At 37.3% G+C, this 15051-nt stretch overlaps 1 protein-coding gene and 1 non-coding gene across 13 annotated transcripts in view; one reads left to right on the top strand and one right to left on the bottom strand.

Moving 5' to 3' along the window:
• The window catches only part of SOX5 (SRY-box transcription factor 5), a 1040220-nt gene that overhangs the window by 902196 nt on the left and 122973 nt on the right, over nucleotides 1-15051 (bottom strand). The gene's annotated exons all lie outside the window — the stretch shown is intronic.
• On the top strand, nucleotides 5047-5150 carry LOC113923235. The gene has a single exon (XR_003520238.1). It is a non-coding gene; the product is annotated as a U6 spliceosomal RNA (small nuclear RNA).

Below are 15051 nucleotides of genomic sequence, written 5' to 3'. Positions count from 1 at the left end.
CTGAAGGACATATTCAGGGTAGATACAGGAGATTGGGCAAGAATGGGAGTACAACAATTCAAGGGTGAAATGGCACAGAAATCTAAAGTTAGCAATGGGATGTGAAATTTATACTAATTTACCTGTAGAAGATGCTGTTGTGTACCATTCACCCAACAACTAACGATCTTCCCTTCAATTCGAAGCACTCACTGCCCCAGCTGCTAGCATCACTGAATGCTAACAACTCACAGCTGAGCCCCTCTCTGGGCACTGCCTCTGTTGAAGGGAGCTGCCTCGCTGGAGGCTAAACTCTTCCCCAGGGGCAGCAAATGTCTACCGACTGCTAAATAAGGAGGTACAAAGGCCAGCCCCCTACCTCAACTCAGGACAGCTCCGAATGGCCAGCCCAGCTCTAGAGCTCCCCATAGGATTGGCTGCAGCCTCTGTTGCAACTGCATCTCAATTCAACCTCTCCATCTGCCCTTTCTGCTTCCCTCACCCCTCATAGGTACTGTTCCCAAGAGCACACAACAATAAACCTCATAGATGCAAATGTCAGAGGCTCAGAGTATGTTTCCAAAGGAAGCCAGCCAAAGACAACACCACAGCAAAAATAATTACTAGATGATAAGGTTTCCCACCATCCGAAAGAATTGAGATTGAAACGTAGTAACTGATTCTACTGGGTACCTCCATAGGCTAATGTTAGTTTCTAATGCAATTCCCATTATACCTGGAAGCAAGTCATAAGTACTCACGCTGTTACAAAGTGTTTATATTTAAGTTAGTTAAAACAATAATGAATCACTGACTTAAATGAGGAATTGCCAATTAGTGAGTGATTTTACAGGGACTATAAAGTGCTATATAGCTCATGTAAGCTATGGGGTGGTCAAATCTGCATGGTATCAAATATGTCTGATTAACTGCATATTTCTTAACACGGTGTTTGCTTGAGAAGCTTGTTAAATATTTTTTTAATTATGTAATTGTGTATAAGCCCAAGGAGACTAAACAAAAGTGGTAAAAAGAAAAATAAATTTTACAACAACAGACTACTGAGTTTCATGTAGATCCAAAGAAAGACTCTAAGATGGATTATTAAAGAAATGGCTTTTGAACATTAAGACCAGGAAATAAGGATCATAAAGGGTCAGAGGGGGTTAAAGTGGTAACACAAAGAATGTATCAGATACACCATATCTGGGTGTCAGTTAAGATGATTTCGTTGAGGTCAAGACAGAGATATAAGCTGAAAAATAATATAAATAGCTGAGGTTAGAAAATGTTGAACAACTGCATCCAGAGAGAACTGCTACCTTAACTGACAGTTGGAAGGAAAAATTTTGGTGGCTCTAAGTTTTGCCTCTATCTCTCCTCTCTTGTCCTGGTGATCTACAAAGGAATGGGGGCACATAGGGAGGGCTTGTGTTCATAGGCTACAAGCAAGTGTTGATGGAAACCGGGCTGGCTTTATTTTCTAAGGGAAAAATTCACTATGACAGGCACAACATGCTGTCTAAAGAAATATTATACAATCTTAATCAGAATGGTACAATACAATCCTATAGAGTCAGTAGCATGAAATAACAAAGTTATCACAACACAAAGGTTTTACAGATTAGGGGACCTCAAAGGTAAGTGTTACTCAGAAGACATAACTGAGCCTTTAGCAACCAACATTTAACAAATATATATTGAGCTTCTTATGTGTGCCAGGAACTGCTTTATGCACTGGAGATAAAGCTATGGATAAAAGATACAAGACCCTGTTACATTCTAATTGTGGGAAAAGCAAAAAGATAATAAATGGCTAAAAAATTATTAAGAAAACATTCCATCATGATGATTCCTATAAAGAAAATAAACATGGCACTATGATAGGGAGAAATTGAAGTTACCTTAGCTTGAATTCAAGAAAAGTCCTCCCTGAAAAGGTGTCATTTGAGCTAAGATTTGAATAGCAAGGAAAAATAAGCCATTTGAAGGTATGAAGGAAGAACATTCCAGGCAAAAAGAACCAATGTTAAAAAAGCCTCACATAGACAAGCTTGGAAAAGATAGTCGTGTGACTAAAACATACTGAGTGAGAGATATAAAGGTTAAGAGTTGAGATCAGAGGCCTAAACAAGAGTCAGATCATGTAAAGTTTTATGCATTGATACATGGAGGAGAGACATAACTGATTTGTTTGGAAAAATCACTCTGGCTGCTATTCAAAGAACCAAATACAGTGCGGATAGAGGTGGATAGAATGCAAGTTCAGAGACCATGTTAAGAAGCTATTGTTATACAAATAATACATTATATGTTTAAAAAAAAAGATAATAGGAAGAGAAAAATGAAGGGGGGGAATTCAGAGGGGGTGATGAACCATGAGAGACTATGGACTCTGAAAAACAAACTGAGGGCTCTAGAGGGGAGGGGGGTGGGGGGATGGGTTAGCCTGGTGATGGGTATTAAAGAGGGCACGTACTGAATGGAGCACTGGGTGTTATACACAAACAATGAATCATGGAACACTACATCAAAAATTAATGATGTAATGTATGGTGATTAACATAACAATAAAAAATAAATAAAAATAAGAAATAAAAATAAAAAAAACACTGAGTATCCAAAACACAAATACAAAGTATTCTAGAGTGAAAGAGTTTTGTACTTAAATTAAACATTAAAATATGTGTAATTTTATCTTTATCTCATTAATTTGGGATTTTAATCATTTGTGAAATATGTATCATCTTCAACTTATATTAGCAAAGCTATCAATACATCTAATTTATAAATAAATAATATAGCTATAAAAAAAGAAGCTATTGTTATTGGTAACAGGAAGCTCCAAGAAGGTGAAATTTAACAAGGACAATCATAAGCCTGTTTGTATATCAAAACCCCCCCAAAAAAAACAATAGCATAGTATAAGATAGGAGATTCATGAGTTACAGCAGCACAGATTTTAAAAGAACAGGGAAAAACAAAATGGTGGGGGTATGTCAAAGGGACATAGAGGCCAACAGACAAAAGCTTCCACTGGCCAAAACTGGAACAATTTGAGCAATAAATAATATACTATTGAATAATAATCCTAAGTATCAGATAAATATCCATGAGTCCATACCTATATAAATAAATGATTGAGTAGATAAATAAATGGGGGAAACTGACAAATCTCCCATATAAAATTCCAAATAATTTATGTAAATATTCTACCTTGAGGAGATGGAGTTTAACTCTTCACCTCTTGAGTGTGGGCTACTCTTCCAAAGAGTACAATATAGAAAGAGAGAATAAAGTAACCTCAACATAGAGAAACCGTGGCCAGGGGATCGAAGGTTAGTGTCAGTGGTAAGTCAAGTTGACAGTATGTGCCCTTGATATAGTAAGATTGGCACTTCACCTCTGTGATCTTCCTCCCCAAAACCAATAACCCCAGTCCAACCATATAAAAAAAAAAAAAAAAAACAGACAACCACAAATTGAGAGACAGTCTACAAAATGCCTGACTGTCAAGGTCATGGAAAACAAGGAAAATCTGAGAAACTGTTACAGTCCAGAAGAAAGTAATGAGACATGACAACTAAAAGTAATATGAATCCTGGATAAATCCCTAGAACAGAAAAGGGACAGTTCCCTAAAAACTAAGGAAATTCAAATAAAATATAGAATTAAAATCAAAGTATGCAATGTTGGTTACTTAGTTGTGCTGAATATATCATAGTAATATAAAATGTAAACCATAGGGGAAACTGGATGGAGAATATACGGAAGCACTCTGTACTATCTTTCAGCTTTATAATCTAAAACTATTATAAAGTTAAAAGTTATTTTATTTAAAAAAAAAGCATAGGGACCTTGAACTGTTTCCCATCAACCTAAGTATGGCATCTAAAAATTGGAAGCCAAAGACTTCCTCCACTCAGTCTTGTTGAAACAAAGCCATAGTACTATGGGGAACACAGTAATGCCAGGTGTCCTGCTTGGGAAGGAATGCAGAGAAATGCTCTAGAAACAAGAGTAACCAGAATGGACAGAGGACTTAAAGTCATGTCACATGGAAACAACTAAAAGTACCGCGTATGCTTAACCAAGGAAACCAGAGGGGCACAATAGTTTTCTCAAAATACATGAGGGGTCATTATAAAAGAGTGAGGACTGGACCCTTTTCTAAGTCTGAAACTGTAGCATTTGGTAAAAATGGAGGAAAGATTATGAGTGGAAAAATATCTATTCAAGAAAAGGAAGGACATTATAAACCTAGAATTGCCTGCCCTGGGAGGCAAACACATGCCCTTCCAATCCTGAGCATTCAGGCTTCTGACGGAAATACATTTGTCCAGAAGTCGTAGAGGAGATGGGTATTTGAACTCCAGAAGACTTTCTAGGTATTCACTACAAAAATGTAATGTCTTCCTGCTTCTCTACCAGCACTTAATAAATGATGAGAAAACTGGTAGTACCCAAAACCAAGGTTACACTATAGTAATTTGTATACTCTAGTCACTTTTAATTTTTTATTAACAAATTTATTTATTTATTTTACCTTGTAAAATGTCTTTTAAGGAGCGCCTGGGTGGCTCAGTCGTTAAGCGTCTGCCTTCAGTTCAGGTCATGATCCCGGGGTCCCGGGATCGAGCCCTGCATCAGGCTCCGTGCTCAGCGGAAAGCCTGCTTCTCCCTCTCCCACTCCCCCTGCTTGTGTTCCCTCTCTCGCTGTGTCTCTCTCTGTCAAATAAATAAATAAAATCTTTAACAAAAAAATGTCTTTTAACTACGGGTAGGTAGACCTTCTCAACTCTGTTATTGGAATAATGTGGATATCCCTGTATCTCCAGCACAGACCTCACCCTCGAATTCAAGATTCACTTGTCCAATTGTTTATTTGACCTCTCTACTAGACTGTCTAATGCACATCTCCAACTTAATGTGTCCAGTACAAAACTTCTGATTTCCCACCTAAACCTCCCTCAGTCTCATCAACAAATACCACCAATCTATACCTAATTTCCTTCCATTTATCCCACACATCCACTTCATTAGCATGTCCTTAAACACCTATATGTTGCACTCTCTTTGGCAGCACATATACTGAAATTGGAACAATACAGAAATTAGCATGGCCCCTGTGCAAATAGGACACCCAAACTTGTAAAGTGTTCCATATTTTTTGTACAGTAACAGATGGTAGCTACTCTTGTAGTTAGCATAGCATAACATGTGAACTTGTTGAATCACTATGTTGTACACCTGAAACTAATGTAGCACAGCATGCCAACTATACTTCAATTTAAAAACCCTATATGTTCATGTGTCAACTTCTCTCCACCCCTAGTTCAAAGTAGTCCTTCCTAGACTATTGCAATCACTTCTAACTGGTCCTCTACTTCCCTTTCCCCTTAAAATTTATTCACAAAGCAGCCAGAGATTATGGCCATGTGTGTGCACGCACACACACACACACACACACACACACACACACACACAGAATCAAGCCCCTTCTTAAATAGTTAAACATGACGCTTAAAAAAATTCTAACTGCTTACTCTGTGGTCTGGTTCTTGTCAATCTCTCTGAACTCTTCTTACCATTTTCCTCCTTGCCAGTCTCCGACCACATTAGCCTTTTCTCTATTCCTCACAACCTCAAATTCATGTCTCCCTTAAGGATATTGGAACAGCTGTTCTCGCCACCTAATATGTTATCCCCATGATCTTCAAATGTCTGGTTCCTTCCTGTTATTCTAAAATAGCCATTAAGGCACTCTTCACCACATCAGCCTATTTTATCTCTCTGCATAGTACTTATCACTAGTTGACATCGTCTTGTTGCCTTTTTTATGTTTGTGTTGCTTTTGTCTGCAAGTTGTCTGAGAACAGGAAGCTTGTATACCTTATTTACATCTGTAGCCTGAGCACCCCAAACAGAGCTCTGAATATAAGCAGTCATAAATATTTGTTCAATGAGTAATTTTAATAATATGACTGAAGATGATATCCTATGTCATAAGACTTGAAACTTTCCTCAAGTGAGCTTTTCTAATATTTGAAAAAAAAAACAATCTTCTAAAATATAACCAACCATTAAGATTAACACGATAAATATCAAATGATGCTAATCTACCAATTTTTTCTACATTCCCCAAATTCACCTTTGCACATTCCACTCTCTTATGTGTATGTTTGCAGTATTGCCTGACTGAAATAATTTCTCCTGGAATGTTCTCTAATGCCCAATATCATCTATGTAAATATAATAATCTGTGAAAATATCATCCATTTTTAAGACCCAATGCCAAATTCTACCTTCCCTCTGACACATTCTCTGATTAACATCTATCTTGTATGCACCCAAAATACTTTGCTCTTTAATGACAACACTTATCTCAGTGAGAGGGCTGCGTATTAACAGATAAGAGTTTCTCAAAGTTTGTTCCCTAGAACACTAGAACTTGAGACAATTTTTACAATTCACATTAGCTTGGGAAACACTGTAAAATATATATACCTACTTTGAAGGATTCACAACACAGTAAAATTAAAGGATCTGGACAAAGTCCCACAGTGAGTAATGTGTGGGATGTAACCTTCTGTAACTCAATTTTTGTTTTCCATTATTTGATTACAGAATCATCAATAAAAAAAAACAGATATCCATTAACATCTCACAGTAGATAGCCTGAGATATACCTGAATAATGGTTACGAGCATGGGTTTTGGAAGTTGCTAAGTTGGAGGACTTCAGTTTTAACCCGGCCTCTAACAATGATTAAAGGAGTGACTACAAGCAAGTAATTGATCTCTGGGCCTCCACCTTCCCATCTGAAATAGAGTTGACTAGGACTATCGCATAGGATAAGCATAAGGATTGAATAAAAGTGGCAGGGTGCCTAGGACCTAGCAGCCACTCTATAAATATTAGCCACCATTTGATTAATAATTTTTTTATCACTGTTGTACCTCAGTAAGGTCAGGAATTTTTGGTGTTCACTTATGAATCTCCCACAAGACAAAACAGATACCATGCATAGAGACTTAAGGGTTTGCAAACTTTGGGCATGCTTTGGGCAGGGCAGCTGCCACAAGAACGCTAGCACCGGGTCTGAAATGCTCAGGCCTCACACCATCCCTATTGCCTTACGTAGGGCTTAATTCAAGATTTATGCTATCAGCCTTGTCTTCTGAGGCATTAGAGTTTACAACCCCTTATACGGAAGTCCTCAACTAATGTTTATTGAATTGCTTGATCTCAATGGATTCTGACTTCCTTCAATTCTCATCCACCTCAAAACAACACCTGAAACCTTTAACGTAGATCTCTTTCAAAAGAGTGACTCACTCAAGCAATGATTTATATATTTAATACCTAAGTTAGGAAGAAGGTAAAATGTACAGCTAGAAAAATTCTCAAACCTGATGTGCATTTCTCCCAACTGGTCAACAAGTTAAGTCCATAGTGTTGAAGAAATTCAGAGACTAATAAAGAGGTCCCTTGGGACTGGTGTTAGTGCCAACTCCCAGAAGGTAGGAGGCATTTATACATGGAGGGGACATGGAAGGGACTACAACTGATGACCTCCAGAGGGCCATTTCACCCTTGAGTTTCTATTAAATCATTGGAATTTAAAATAGAGCACTAAAAAGAACTTTAAGAGATCATCAAGGCCATCCCCCTGCCTGTTAGAATATTTTTATATCTCCAAGTTCAATGTTGAAGTGTGAAGGCTCAAGCTGCAAGAGAAATTGGTGGGTTAGAGGGCAGGAAAGCTTAGGGGGAGAAAAGAGAAAGGCAAAGAAAAATCTGAGGATAAAGGAATTTATGCCCTCCCAATTAACCTTACCAAGGACCTCAAAATTCCCAAGGCAACCTTGATTCTACCTTTCTTTCTTTTGTTTTCAAATATGGAATTTTCCCCAGGACTAATGTTAGAATTGAGCATATTCTTCCTTTGATTTATGAGAACATTCAGGGAATATAAGGTCATGAAAGTTACCAAACCAGCTGGCTTCAATGCAAAGTAATTAAATAGAAAGTCTTAAAAACTTAAAATCCTTACTAGACTTGTTTCAGAAGAATGTTACATTCATCTTCCTTTACATTTAAAGTACTCATTCTTTTATTTTTAAAATATTTAGATTTACATGAACCTTCCCCTGATGACAGCAGTGGACCCTATTCAGAAAATCTATAAAAGAGTAGAAATTAGAGCATCTGTATTTGTGGTTAAACTACTAGTGAACAACATTTCAGGAAATACGTGGTTACAGTAATTAGATAACCATAAATGCCTGTTAGTTCAGAAAAGCAAAGTTAAATGCTGGATTTTTTTTCCTAAAAAAACAAAAACAAAAAACAAACCAAAAAAAAAAGGCACTACAATGTGAAATAAGCAGAAACAAAAAAATAAAAACAACAAACGACCCTAACTGATTTCTTAAAATGTTGAACAAAACTTAAGTGGTTATGCTCTAAATATGAAAGCAATCTACTCAGTGTAGCATTAAGATGTGGGTTTATAAGCTTCCCTATATTAGGTAAAATGCCTATACCAAGAATTGTGCTATACTATTTATTTTTCAATTCCTTTGATACGATCCTTAAATTGTACTTAATAATACGTTATAGACCAGGGCCCACCCAGGGGCTTTCATGACCCCTCTATGCTAATACTGTCTTTAAGACAAGTCAGATCCTTTGAAAAGCCTCTCAGGTTCTAGATTTTATAATTCCTTTGTAGTATGCCTATTCAGATACACAGAGTTAGTAATTTTTCTAAGAAAAAGGATGTCTGAAACTACACTCTTGCAGGTGTAATCCTGTAATCCACTCACACAAGTAAATCATTCCTACATCCAGCAGCTGGAAAACAGAGCCAATTTCTGGTAAATGGACATGATAGCCAACTAAAGGAAACCAAGTGGTAGCAAGCCTAGATGGTGAAACATGAGCCAATTTTCTGTGACTTTTGCTTGCGGAACCAAGCATGCTTTAATAGAGTGGCTTCAGGTGTTGATACTCTATCAATGTCTACATCTCTCTGATTGAGCGTGACATAATAGCTCTTCCCTTTTTGAAAGCCGAGTGTTTCCATTTTCTTGAATCCTATAGATATCCAAGAGCAAAGAGAGTTGCCACATTACATTTCTCCAAAAAAAACCATAGGGTAGTCAAATTAATCTAATTATCTGTGACCCAATTTGATAATACTGCTAAAAGCAATGTTAGAAAGGACTTCTCTAGAGTATGCTCTCTGTTTTCTCATTCATTCTCTTTTCTAATAATTTGGTTGAGAAAATACCCTTTAACACTGAAAATGCACCTGCTTTGATATTTTATGCATAAACTTGAACTATGAAAATGTGTGCTCTATTTACTGGTAATTTGGAAAATGTAATGATGAGACACTTAAAATTGTCATCAGTTTAAAAAGGTCTGAAAAATTCTAAAGATTGGTCCAGCATCATTTTCACATTCGACAATTCCACTCAAGAAAGTAATTCTCAGGTGACTAATAAAACAGGTTCAACTACTGGTTCAGCAAAGGTCAGAAATATCACTTGCTTGGAGCTCATTCTATGAAGTTGCACACAGTGAGTTTTCTACTTTCTTCTTTCTTTTCTCACTTTGATCCACTCTTGATACTATTCACTTTAGTTTCTGACTCACAGATAGAAACATGTGGCAGGATTTATGGTATTTTAGAAAATAATTTCATGTTCCATAAGTAACAGAGATGCATAATTCTTTATGGGAGTCACTTCATTCCAATTTTCCCAATTATGAATTTACACTGAAACTCCATCTTTGGAAGCAAAAGACTCCAAAAACCTCTGTTGTTTCTTTTTTTTTCTTTTCTTCTCCAATGTACTATCATTCTGAATTTTTAATATTTATAATGAGAGCAAAATTATATGCTTGGAATGCACCCTTCAACATAATGGTATTACAACTAAATATTTATTTGAATTATGTTTATGGTAATAATAACTAATGTGGTTGTTTTTTTTTCACGACATAGGTTAAAAGTCTGTAGCCTCTAATTTGACAAGAACTCTATTATCACTTTCTGCAAAATTAGACAGGAAAGAATATTAAGACATCTAAAATCTGACACAAATAGAAATCGCTTTCTCTCACTTTCCTTTTTTTTTTTTTAAACAAGAAAGATGATTATATGTTGCCTGACATTCCATTTTCAGGCCAACAAAGGGGATATAGAGGTTCACTCTTTATCTCTTCCACTGAATAAGACCCTTGCAAGAATGCATTGGTATTTAATACACTGAACTTCTTTAGATGAAGATAAAGTGAGCTTTATCTTCTTGATGGTCTTCTCCATTCAGTTCCCTCTGTTTCAACTAACATAAAAATATCTTCAAAAAAAAAAAAAATCTTCACGGCAAGGAGCAGCCCGGAGGGCTAATCCACAGCACATCATCTGTGAAACATACCATCCTCATATTTGAAAAATGACGAACTAAAGATGAATAAACAGTACTGAGAGAGGAAGAATTTCCACACTCAAAGCTGGAACAGAACCTGAAGAAAAACATTTTTTGAAGTACCAAAGTAAAGGTTGGAGGGATGGGGTAACGGGGTGATGGGTATTTAAGGAGGGCATGTGATGTGATGAGCACTGGGTGTTATATGCAACTAATGAATCATTGAACACTACATCAAAAACTAATGATGTACTATATGTTGGCTAAATGAACATAATTAATTAATTAATTAAAAATAAAATAAAATACCAAAGTAGGGGTGCCTGGATGGCTCAGTCGGTTAAGCATCTGCCTTCTGCTCAGGTCATGATCCCCAGGTCCTGGAATTGAGCCCTTGAGTAGAGAGCCTGCTTCTCCCTCTGCCCCGCACCCTGTTCATGCTCTTTCTCTCTCAAATAAATAAATAAAATCTTTAAAAGAAAATAAAGTACCAAAGTAGGCTGATTTTTGCATTGATTTGTATAATGGCCTATTTGAATTTTTTAAAATGTCTCATACTGTACTTGAGCACTTTTGGTTTTGGTCACAACTACAAATGGAACTCCAAAAGCTGAGGCTATTTTCCATGATGCCTTTGGAGAAATCTGTATGAGAGATCTCTTAGAAATAGTACAAAAAGTCTATCCTCCTGCAAAATTCAGTGAAGACTTTATCAGAGTATTTTGATTAATTTCACTTCAGAAAATGTACACGCATGGCCTATGCTCAAAATAACACCCCCCCCAAATACACCCAGAGATTCCAAAGTTTAGCATTTCTCTTTTTTTAATTTTTTTAAAGATTTTACTTATTTGAGGGGGAGAGGGAGCACGAGCAGGGGGAGGGGCAGAGGGAGCCCCAAGCAGGGAGCCCAATGCAAGGTTCGATCCCAGGCCCCCAGTATCATGACCTGAGCCAAAGGCAGAGGCCTAACTGACTGAGCCACCCAGGCATCCCTAAAGTTTAGCATTTCCCCCAAAACATCTCTGAAAATGATAGCATTCCAGTAAAGACTGATATTCTGCTGAGTATAAGGCCATGACCCTGAGATGCTAGAAAACTAACCTCATGCAGTAGAGGCTGTGTCAAATGCCCCTCCAAGACTGAGGCACTCATTCTAGCTGCCAGGTGCTCTGGCTGGGGCTAATTTCTACGTGACTACTCCTCAGGACCTGCCCCCAGGGGAATGGGGGGGGCTGCCTTGCCCAGAGTCATGCCCCTAGAAAGGGTTTAGAGCGAAAGAGGCTGGGTACCCTTCCCTCAGTAACAAAAACTCTGAAGGACCATGCAGTGCCCAAGCTCTCCAGGGATCCACCGAGGCCTGAGTTTTAACTACATCTCAGTACAGCTCCTCCCGATGCCTGGTCCTGGGGCCTACTCCCTCATAGGTGTTGATCCCAAGAACATTCCCAGTCTCCAACTTAGCACCTCAGGGAACCCAACCGAGGAAGCATTACAATGAGAGGAGCTGGAGGGGAACCAAGATATATTACAATTCAACATTACTCCTTTCGTAAAGGTAAAGAAACCTCAGCCAAGAATGATTAAATAATTTGCATGGAGTCAAGGGTCCAGTTATTCCTGGTAGCAGCTCTTCTGCCTTTCCACTTAAAGGCGAGTATTCTTTTCATCATTAGAAATTGTTTTCCTCAGTGGACTTTAGCCTTCACCTAACAAAATCACATTTGAGCTTACATCTGGCCAAGTAACAGTTAATAGTTTACCTCTTTTTAGCCTCCCTCATGCCCTACGGTATTTCTAGAAACTCTACCAAGGAAGGAGAATCCTCCAAATGCGTTGGAAGGATTTAGGGGATCAGGGTGGTTGAGGTGGAAACTAACTTTTTTCTGAATATCTACTGGCATCATCTAAGGAACTTTACATAACATCTTAATCTTCACAACTCAGTGAAGGAATATTTCTTCTCTCATTTTACAAATGAAGGAACTGAGGTCCAGTTGGGTCATACGAGATTTGACTCTGAAACCACTGATATGTCCACTTACCCCAGTGCCTCACTGGGACTGCAAATAAAAGTGCTCTGTCCTCCCTCGTTCACCACGTTTGCAAGTGTGAGGCCTTGGTTATAAGTTACCTTCCTGATTGTGACAGTGTAACTTCACTACATGATATACCTATTAACTTGACTCACTATAAATAAAAATCAACAATGCCACACTTTTCAGAATGTTGATTAGTATTTATGATTTCATATTGCCAAAATAAATAATTTACTTTGAGGGATTAGTAAAGCTAAGACATATTCTTACAGTGTTTTTCACCAGGATAAAAAAATTTACAATGACATCCCTTAACTAGGCACTTAAGAAATCATTTGGCAGTTTACTTTTTGCCAAATGCCATACATTGTTTTAATGTCAGATAGGAAGTAAAAGTTATTTATAGACTGAAATATAACACTATTAAAGCTCAATCTTATATGCAGCAACACATTCCAAATAGAGTTCTCAACACTACATTTTAAAGCGCAAATCACTGTATTCAATACCAGCATATGAATGTCTTCTTAATAGAGTACCAGATGTGTGACAAAGACTCCAAAAGGGGAGACAGTTGAAAGAAAAAACTAATAATGTCAATGATATATTTTTTACTTTAACCTAAAAATTAATTTTTGTCACTAAACTTTTATAACCCATTTTTTCAATATCTGTGATTCATAAGACACCGCTATCAACATGAGCCAGGTTAAATGTTGCTTTAACAATGCTGAACTCTGACATTTTGGTTAATCTAAGTAATTTTTTAAAAGATTAGCATTTCTTATTGGGGTATATAGACACAACATTTTTTAGCCTTGTGGGACTGTTTTTTTCATAGGAAGATAAGCCTTGGGATAATTCTCTTTCTGGGGGAATTCTGGTATTTGTAGTTTTATGAGCACAACTAATTGTTACACTTTAGTTACAACAAGGTGGCTTCTGAATTCCTTAAATAAGAGGGTTTTAAAATCTGTGACAATTATTTAAATAAGTCTAAGAAAAAGATGTAAAACAATTTTTAACGTAAACTGATTGCTGCCCTCAAAGTGGTACGGCTGTCTCCCATTCTTGCATAAATACACAGAACGGTATGTTTTATTTGTTTCTAATACACAGCATGACATCGTGAGGTCTATTAGCTGGTTTTATTTTATCTTAGGCTTAAAAATCAGTGGGCATTGCAGACACAGGAAGATGAGGTGAAATGAGAAGCAAGATATTAAAAGTGTTCTCTAAACTCAGAATACTACTTTCCATTTTATTCTGTAATGAAATAAATGTTAATTACTTCCTAAATAGAGTTACAAGATAAGATAAAAAATACAGGACACCCAAGTAAATTTGATTTTTTTAAGTGTGTCCCATGCAATATTTATATTGTGCATATGAATCACCTGAGTATCTTGTTAAAATGCAGGTTCTGATTCAACAGCCTGGAATGGCACCTCAGTATGTATTTTTATTTGCTAAATCTGCCAACCTATCTTAAATTATTTTAAAAAGAAGGAAATGCTGAAGATAGTATTGGTAAATGTTCACTTGTAGACTAATAATCGCAGTTAATGAATGGAATGACAAATCGGTTTTTATTTACAAATTTGGCTCGGTGTCTTTAAAACCTCCAAATTAATAGTAAAAATAAAACCCTGAGGAAGGTTTTGAGAATATTCTTTACAACATGGTCATCTCTCCATATTTTCCACAACTTCACAGGTCCATTATCTAATCAGTGGTGTTCACCCTTGGCTGAACATCAAAATCACCTGGAGAGCTTTTAAAAATCCTGATACCCAGCCACACTCTACTCAATTAAATATTAATCTCTGGGGTAGGATGGGACCCAGGAATAGATGTTTTAAATCTTCCCAGGTGATTCCAGTGTTCACTGAGACTGAGAACCTGTCCTAGGTCCCTACTCTACAAAGTGTATAACCAACATCAGCCCCAGCTGGCAACTCATTAGCAACACAAAATCTCAGGCCCCACCCAGGCCTTCTGAATCAGAACTTGCATTTTAACGAGATATCCAGGTGACTCAGAGGCACATTACAGTTTGACAAACAGTACTCTACATCATTTAGAGGTAACAAGTAAAGGCAGTCACATTTATGACTTTCACTCTATTGTTAACTGGAATTCTAGAATATTTCAACATAGCAAAACTGGTCTAAATAGGTGCAGTTACTACAGCAGAGACCAAAAAAGTTGTCAGTACTTTCCCAATGCACATCACTTTATAGACTTCCAACAGAAATAACAGGAACTATCCAAACAGACATTGTATAGAATGCTGGAGGCAATTCCCAAAGGACAGCATGCCTGATTCTGGCCAAAACCCCACAAACCAAGAAACCAAGATTTAAATAGCAATCATGGCTCCCTTTTCCCCCTAATCTCAATCCTAGTCAATAAAGCTACCTTTCTTCTTTTTTAAAGATTTTATTTATTTATTTGACAGAGAGATAGAGAGAGAGCGAGCACAGAAGCAGGGGGGAGCAGCAGAGGGAGAGGGAGAAGCAGGCTGCCTGCGGATTCCAGGACCCTAGAATCATGACCTGAGCCGAAGGCAGATGCTTAACTGACTGAGC

The sequence above is a fragment of the Zalophus californianus genome, chromosome 9 (genome assembly GCF_009762305.2).
Source record: "Zalophus californianus isolate mZalCal1 chromosome 9, mZalCal1.pri.v2, whole genome shotgun sequence".
Classification (NCBI taxonomy): domain Eukaryota; kingdom Metazoa; phylum Chordata; class Mammalia; order Carnivora; family Otariidae; genus Zalophus; species Zalophus californianus.
This window is presented reverse-complemented; position numbering and strand designations above follow the sequence as displayed.